The sequence below is a fragment of the Mytilus galloprovincialis genome, chromosome 1 (assembly GCF_965363235.1).
Source record: "Mytilus galloprovincialis chromosome 1, xbMytGall1.hap1.1, whole genome shotgun sequence".
Lineage (NCBI taxonomy): Eukaryota > Metazoa > Mollusca > Bivalvia > Mytilida > Mytilidae > Mytilus > Mytilus galloprovincialis.
This window is the reverse complement of record NC_134838.1, coordinates 73,726,257-73,733,435: the sequence shown is the minus strand read 5'-3', so window position 1 is coordinate 73,733,435 and position 7,179 is coordinate 73,726,257. Positions and strand designations below refer to the sequence as shown.

The following is a 7,179-nucleotide window of genomic DNA, read 5'->3' as shown; positions in this document are numbered from 1 at the left end:
ACACTTGATGGGAAGTACTATGGTTCGTGAATACTCAAAAATGCACGAATTACTGAAGAAACATTAATTGTTAATAGAATAAAATAGTGCTATCGTTTAAATTCAGAGTTACATTTCATCTTTATATACCACCTGTGAAGCAGACATGTATTAAGTTTAATTTGTTTCGTTCATACGAACAGAGTTTCTTTCATAATAATGTTTACTTGATGTGAACATGGAAGTATTATATTGACAGGAACTACTACGACCCGACTTCAAACGTTTCATCTGCGATGCCGCGCCCAATTTAATGACATGTTAATTAGCTTGAAACATGACACGTTATTTACATACCAGCGTGTGGTGTCCTACAATATAGTCATTCTCGGTTGCTTTCGGGATTACGGAAATAAACGAAGAAATCGAAAGTTGTGATAAATTCTTAGGAAACAGCAATCGGCAAACCTCGGCAGATTCCGTTACCCTACATCTGCATATGTGTGCCGATTGAGTGATTGATGGATTAATGCGAGTCATCATTAATTCTATAGAAAAACACATTGACGATGGAAATTTGTACCAAATTTATTGAATAAATGCCCCATTTTTATTGATTTATTTTTGGAAATTGGACTTTATGTAATATATATCGCAAGTTGTGATTATATGTTTTCTCCACTGAGTGGCACACATTTCCTGCATATTTAAGACGATTGTAAATTATCGTTCTTATAAAATCAAAAGATCAAAGAGATTTTAGATAAATGTAGGAATTATTAAGCTTCGCTCTAAATCCAGGGTAAGATCATTGGTTAGTATAAACCAATGTTCAGCTGAACCCCGATGTGTTGAATTTTTTTTAGTACTGCGACTCAAGGATTTGTATAGTGACACGTTAAAAATTCTTGTGCGATTGTTCAATAATATTTACCAGTATCATTTGGACGGTTTCGTTTGGTCGGATAGTGATAACATATTTTAGGGGACAGAAATGTATTATATAAATAGCTATATAACGTAGTTAGATCTCTGTTTTACTCTGCTGTATTTTATTGATTGGTACTTGCTCGATTAATTTTCGTATTGTAAACTGGAAATTTCTACTTTCCAGGATTATCCAGTAACTTAACCATATATATTACTCTAAACTTCACAGTTTTTATATTTATTAAATATATTTATTGTGAACCGGCGGTAACCGGAACACACCTTAATCGCGACACAAACTTATGAAATAATGTCACTCACTATTTCAAATCGTTGTAGAATAATTAATTCTGGGCCGATTTTCATTTTTTATGCATCAGTCGATTTGTTTAAATAATTTGTTCACGAATCAAGGTCTACCGACGCGATTGAAATAAGTAAAGGTGTTTTACGACAGGTAATATTGTTAAGCTGTCTCGATAAAAACCACGTGATTGATAAGAATATCTCTGGTCAATTTATGACCGCGGCATCGCAGATAGTCACAAAAGAAATTAACGACAGCGTACTAATTAGATAGTTTCCATATCTTTTCTACAGGGCTACCCGGGTTATAAATAAATGCTAATTAATCGTTGTAGTTCCTGTCAATATAATACTTCCATGATGTGAACGATAAGACAGATATCATGAGTGGAACAGGGATTAGTAAACATCAATTATGCACCAGTACTTACTGCGCATGTTGTTAGGGTTATCATTACATTATTTGTCTATAATGTTGCCTTTCCCTTTTAAAATTTCTGTAATAACTTTGTGTCTAACAAATATTTCTATACAGTTCGGGTGTAATAGTTGGGTGTTTATCATCATTAAGTTTAATCGATTTTATTCACAATAGCATCGTGACAATCAGTAAATGCCGTGAGAATCGCATTATATTTACCAGCTGGCATTCATATAAACTTGTTATATCTTAAATATCAATTAATATCTATTTTATTCTAAATATTTTAGAAGATACAACAAAAGAGGGTTATCATACTGTTTACGCTTCAAATGACAGCAATATCTGGAACAGTGGAACAGTTTTATACAATCAGACCATTTTACCTACCGAGATCAACTTTCAAGAAGCTTTCAGATTCCTTACTTATGTACCTCCAGTTGGGATTGCATTTACTACGCTTGAACTATGCGAAATTGGTATTATTGGTGAGTAATTTTAAGAACCAAAAAAGCATAAATTTTAAATCATGGTGTATGATGGCCTCGTATCAATATGCGTGAACAAAGTTGCAAGTGTGGCATAGATTTATACTTGTGATTATTTTATTTTTTTAAACTGATACAAACGCTATGTATATGTATGTGAATGTCAACATGTATGCTCCGTGTTGAAGGCCGTACATTGACCTATAATGGTTAACTTTTTTAAATTGTTATTTGGATGGAGAGTTGTCTCATTGGCACTCACACCACATCTTCCTATATCTATCTTAATTAAAACTGAGACTTTAAAATTTCTTAACGACAATGCGATAGCTTAGATTTTTTCCTAAAATAGAACCTGTACGTGTTTTATGGCTTTGACGCCTCTGTGTGAATCATTTTTACTTCTTAATTGATAAGGTAAATCCAATATCAAGTATAATACAAATCCATCGGTGACATGCGTAAGGTAAATGTCGTACATTTACGTCTATTCAACTGAAAGACCACAAATTAACCATGAAGGTTACTGCAACTTGTATAGTATATCACTATTTCCAACACGTCAAATTAATCTCGAAATGCTCTGTGCCTTTATCAAACTATCCACTTTATTAAGCGACGGCACAATGTGAAATAAGAACTTATCAGCGATATCACAATGTGTCACGGGAACACAACTTATCAAGCCGATAATCGATAAATCAACTAAGCAGAAACAATCTAAAAGAGGTTTAACCGTCAGGAACTAGAAAGATCCACATATTATAGGTTTAAATGTTAACATATATATAGAAAAACAAATAAGCCCGTCAACTCACTGGAAAGTTTTCAATACCGTTCCAGGCAGACAGAATCCTAATGTTCTTAGTTAGGACCAAAAACAAATCTAAATTAGATTATCATGTTATATTTAAGTGATCACTTCCCTTTGACAAACTTGCTTTTTCTGTGCCAAATAGACAATACTCCAGTACATGTCTCATACTCACGTTTACCTCATTTTTAGTTTTATAGATATATATATGTGAGTTAGATTATCAATTATCGACAACCTTTATTGCCATGTACATGTATCACACAAAACCGTTGGACGATTCATAGTTTCGTGTTTAAACTAGAATCGACGCATTTTTATATTCTTATAAACTGAGTACTCACACTTGGGTAATGTGATGAATTACAGCTATACATAGCAATAATACGAGTTTTTTGCATGTGTAGTGTGTAATGAGCTGAATTAGACTATCAACATATTAAAAAACGGCGGATAAACCATAAATGCCCTATCTGACGTCACGTGGTTGGTTCAATAATAGTGCGTTTGATCATCGAAAGTTTATAATATAAAGATTAATAAATGTCATTTTCCATGTCGTCCCGAGTATTATCTCTGGACCCATATCACCCATTGAAGTATGTCTCGGACTGATATGGAGGAATTTGGATAGTACCTAGGTTGATGTACTGAAAATGATCATTCTGTATTTGATAAACACTTTGTCTACTTATCTAGAAAAAAACGTCAACTTACATCAGATGTTTCAACCAACAAAAGCCATTGTTTTGTAAAAATAATGAAATATGGGGTTTAGTACGTTTGATTTAAAAGTATAGGTATACGATATTGTGACCACAACATTTAAACACAATCAATCAGCAAAGGAATCAGCAATTATTATATGAATTGCGTAACATTGCGAAATATTGTAAGTACTACGTAAATCACGAGCAGGACGCCATACTCGAATAAATTGCTATATACCACCATGTAACTAGCACGTCTAACGATGTATAAAAGCTAAAAAAAAAAAGCTATGGGCGAAACGTTTTGTACGCATCAAAAGGGTTTCTTCAATTCTTTTTTTAATTTTATATTCATCCGAATGAAACATATCATAAAAAATTTACCTATTAAACAAATAATCGGGTCTCATTTTTATTCTGCCACAATCATCATCAATATTAGATCGTCTTTATTGGCTCGCTTGTAAATTTTGCTGAATAAAGAATTAAGAAAGTAAGTATAACATGTATAAAACAAAATGTTTTCATATGGATTGAGTCAATGCACTGACAGTATAATTAGTTAGTACGAAGAAAGTATAGAGTTATCAATATGATAGCACAATCTTGTCGACTACATTAAATTTATACTTTTTAGGTTGTCCTCCTACGAAGTATGGTCAGTTCTGTAATACAACGTGTCCACAAAACTGTGATGGACCGTGTGATCTTCAAAGCGGGAATTGTATATTTGGTTGTATTAATGGGTGGACTGGTATTAAATGTGAAACAGGTAAAAACAAATTTGTTCTATCATACATGTATAATGTTTTGATCAAGACAAAATAAGTAATGGTTTGCCTTATAATTGTTGAAAGCAAATCAAAAACAATCAGATAATGTAAAGTCCTAACTACACAATAATTTTGGCCACTAAATTAGACTCAACTAAAATATGCATTTTGCCGTGCAGACAGACTGGAGCCAGCATTTAATCAAATTTTTAATTCAGTACAATACAATAATCTTATATATACATATGCATACATCATATATATAACACAGTAATAGTATCTATACTAAGTAATTTAACACACAAGTTTGTGAACCAAAAAATATACTTCCGGCAACAATAGTAATAAATATCTATTAACTTCCAAGAACATTCCAAATGATAAATATCATATTATGAATACCCGTCATAAACAGACACTCGCCGCCCAGGAAAAACCAACTTATAAAGTTTGGAAACCTGCGCACGGAGCAATGCAAGAACCGTTTCTGGGTAATGATGCCGTACTCCATCATGATCATATAAAAAACATTTTTATTTATGCAAAAAAGGAAGTTTTAACTGTACGATGTCTACGGCTAGAATGACCACCTAGACAATTTTTTCACGAACCCGCGAAAAACAAATTAACATAACAAAACATTAGGTCACCTGACCTATCGAATCATACATCATTGACCCATACAAAATATTATAGAAACTTTAAGACAGTATTTTTCCGCTATACTGCGAAACGCTGAAAAATATATGTCCTAACTACACAATAATTTTGGCCACTAAATTAGACTCAACTAAAATATGCATTTTGCCGTGCAGTCAGACTAGAAAAACAAAGAACGGGCGTGAGAAATGCAATATGAATACAATGCAAGATACTGGTCAAAATCATAAATCATAATAAAAAATAAAATTCAAACCCTAAACATTCACAAACCAAGTTTTTTCGTAACCTGAAGCCGATGATCAAGTGAATCGGCCACGTAACCATCTTTAGCAGTGTCGCTTTTCCACCGACCGTGTCGTTTCCAACAACGTTCGTTTACATCGGAATTGGCGGCTGCAGTAGCCCCACCTGCTCTCAAAGAATGCAAACCAATGTTTAAATCAGGACAAATACTTTTTAACCTAGAAACTATACATTCTCTAGCTCTGGTATAGCTTAACCGTTTATTTTTATATATTAATGAACAAACTTGTTTTGATCTGAAAATTGGTCTAAATAAAAAATTATCTGATTCAGAATTAATCATAGCTAATTGAAAATACTTTTTCAATAATAAATATGGACAGGCAATTGACTCTCCTTTACAAATGACAATTTCGTCACCTAATCTATATTGATCAGTTTTACTCTTAAATATCTTGATTGAAAAATGATCATCTTTGAAAACTATATCCTTATACGAATACTGCTTACTTCATCATAGCGAATAAAACCAGCAAAACATAAAATAATCATAGTTAAATCCCGTATAACAAGTAAATCATTACAATCTTTGTACCTAGAACATAAATTTATCAAAACATCTACGGTAATGTGATCTTTTTTCACTTTCGGTCTTTGTGGTTGTCGTTTTGCAGCTTCCATTAAATTCACAACGAAAGAATTTGTTGTCGGATCTTGAATTCCTTGAACGTTATGCGCCCACTTGATCCCGTAAACGAGCCTTTATCCAGTAAATGGGTTAAGTATAACGCAACGTGAATTGGAGAAGCGGGAATAGATTTTCCTCCTTCTTTAGATATAAACTGTTCCCAACGTTTAAAAGAATAAAAATATTTACTATTGGTGTTGCTGCTATGTGAATGTAACAAAAATTCTTCCATTTTCCCACCAAGATGAGTGCAATTTTCTGAAATCGCTCCACACTGTGAAATCTCTTTTTGAATGGTACATTTTAACCCGATCCCTAAAAAACAAATACAATAATAAATATATAAAATCTAATTTTAAGTGCCAACAAAGTGAAATTTGTATCCGTCTTACCGAATAATCCGTTCTTTCCTCTTCCTCTCATAACTACACTTGATGACAACGATCTTCTGTCACCTACAAAACTAGCAAATTTTTGCGAACCTTCAATACTAACGTTTAAAATTGGCCAAAAAGGAGCTGACCTCCAATATGGAACAATTAGTGTACCGATAGATTTTTTTTTGTTTCAGTTTTTGAATACATTTGGAAACAAGTGAAGGTGGTGGTACAATCCAATTAGTTTCGCCTTTCCAATCTTGATCGAAAGCATTAATACCTGAAGTATTAGGACACCAGTGCTTAGAGTTGAAAACCAAACATTTTGTATTATAATCTGACGCAAATCGATCTACCGTATGAGGACCCCACAAGTTATCTAGAACTGAATACACTTCTGGGTCTATTCCCCAGTCATCGCAGTCTACAGTTTTACTGATCTGATCAGCCTTAACGTTTTCCTCTCTTGGTACCCACTGTGGTAACAATACAATATTGTTAAGCTTACATACATTGGCTATCTCGATAGCGATTAATTGTAGATCGCCCTTTCTACTACCTTGCTTAATAATGTAAACAATATTTTGATTATCAGTATACCATTTAATAGTTTCACCCTGTAATGTTACTAGTAATGACAACAAAACTCTATATACAGCTTCTAACTCTCTCCATGTGGAGCTTTTCAAACTTTCTACAGAATTCCAACTACCCATTACTTCAGTATGACTGATACTGACAGCATACCCTCCGAAACCTATACCAGAGGCATCACTATAAACAATGC

The 7,179-nt window shown here is 33.2% G+C and overlaps 1 pseudogene; it reads right to left on the bottom strand.

Annotated features, from left to right (window-relative positions):
• Positions 1 to 4,709: 4,709 nt before the first annotated feature.
• LOC143044621 (integrase/recombinase xerD homolog) lies at positions 4,710 to 6,569 on the bottom strand (annotated as a pseudogene).
• Between the last annotated feature and the right edge of the window lie 610 nt (positions 6,570 to 7,179).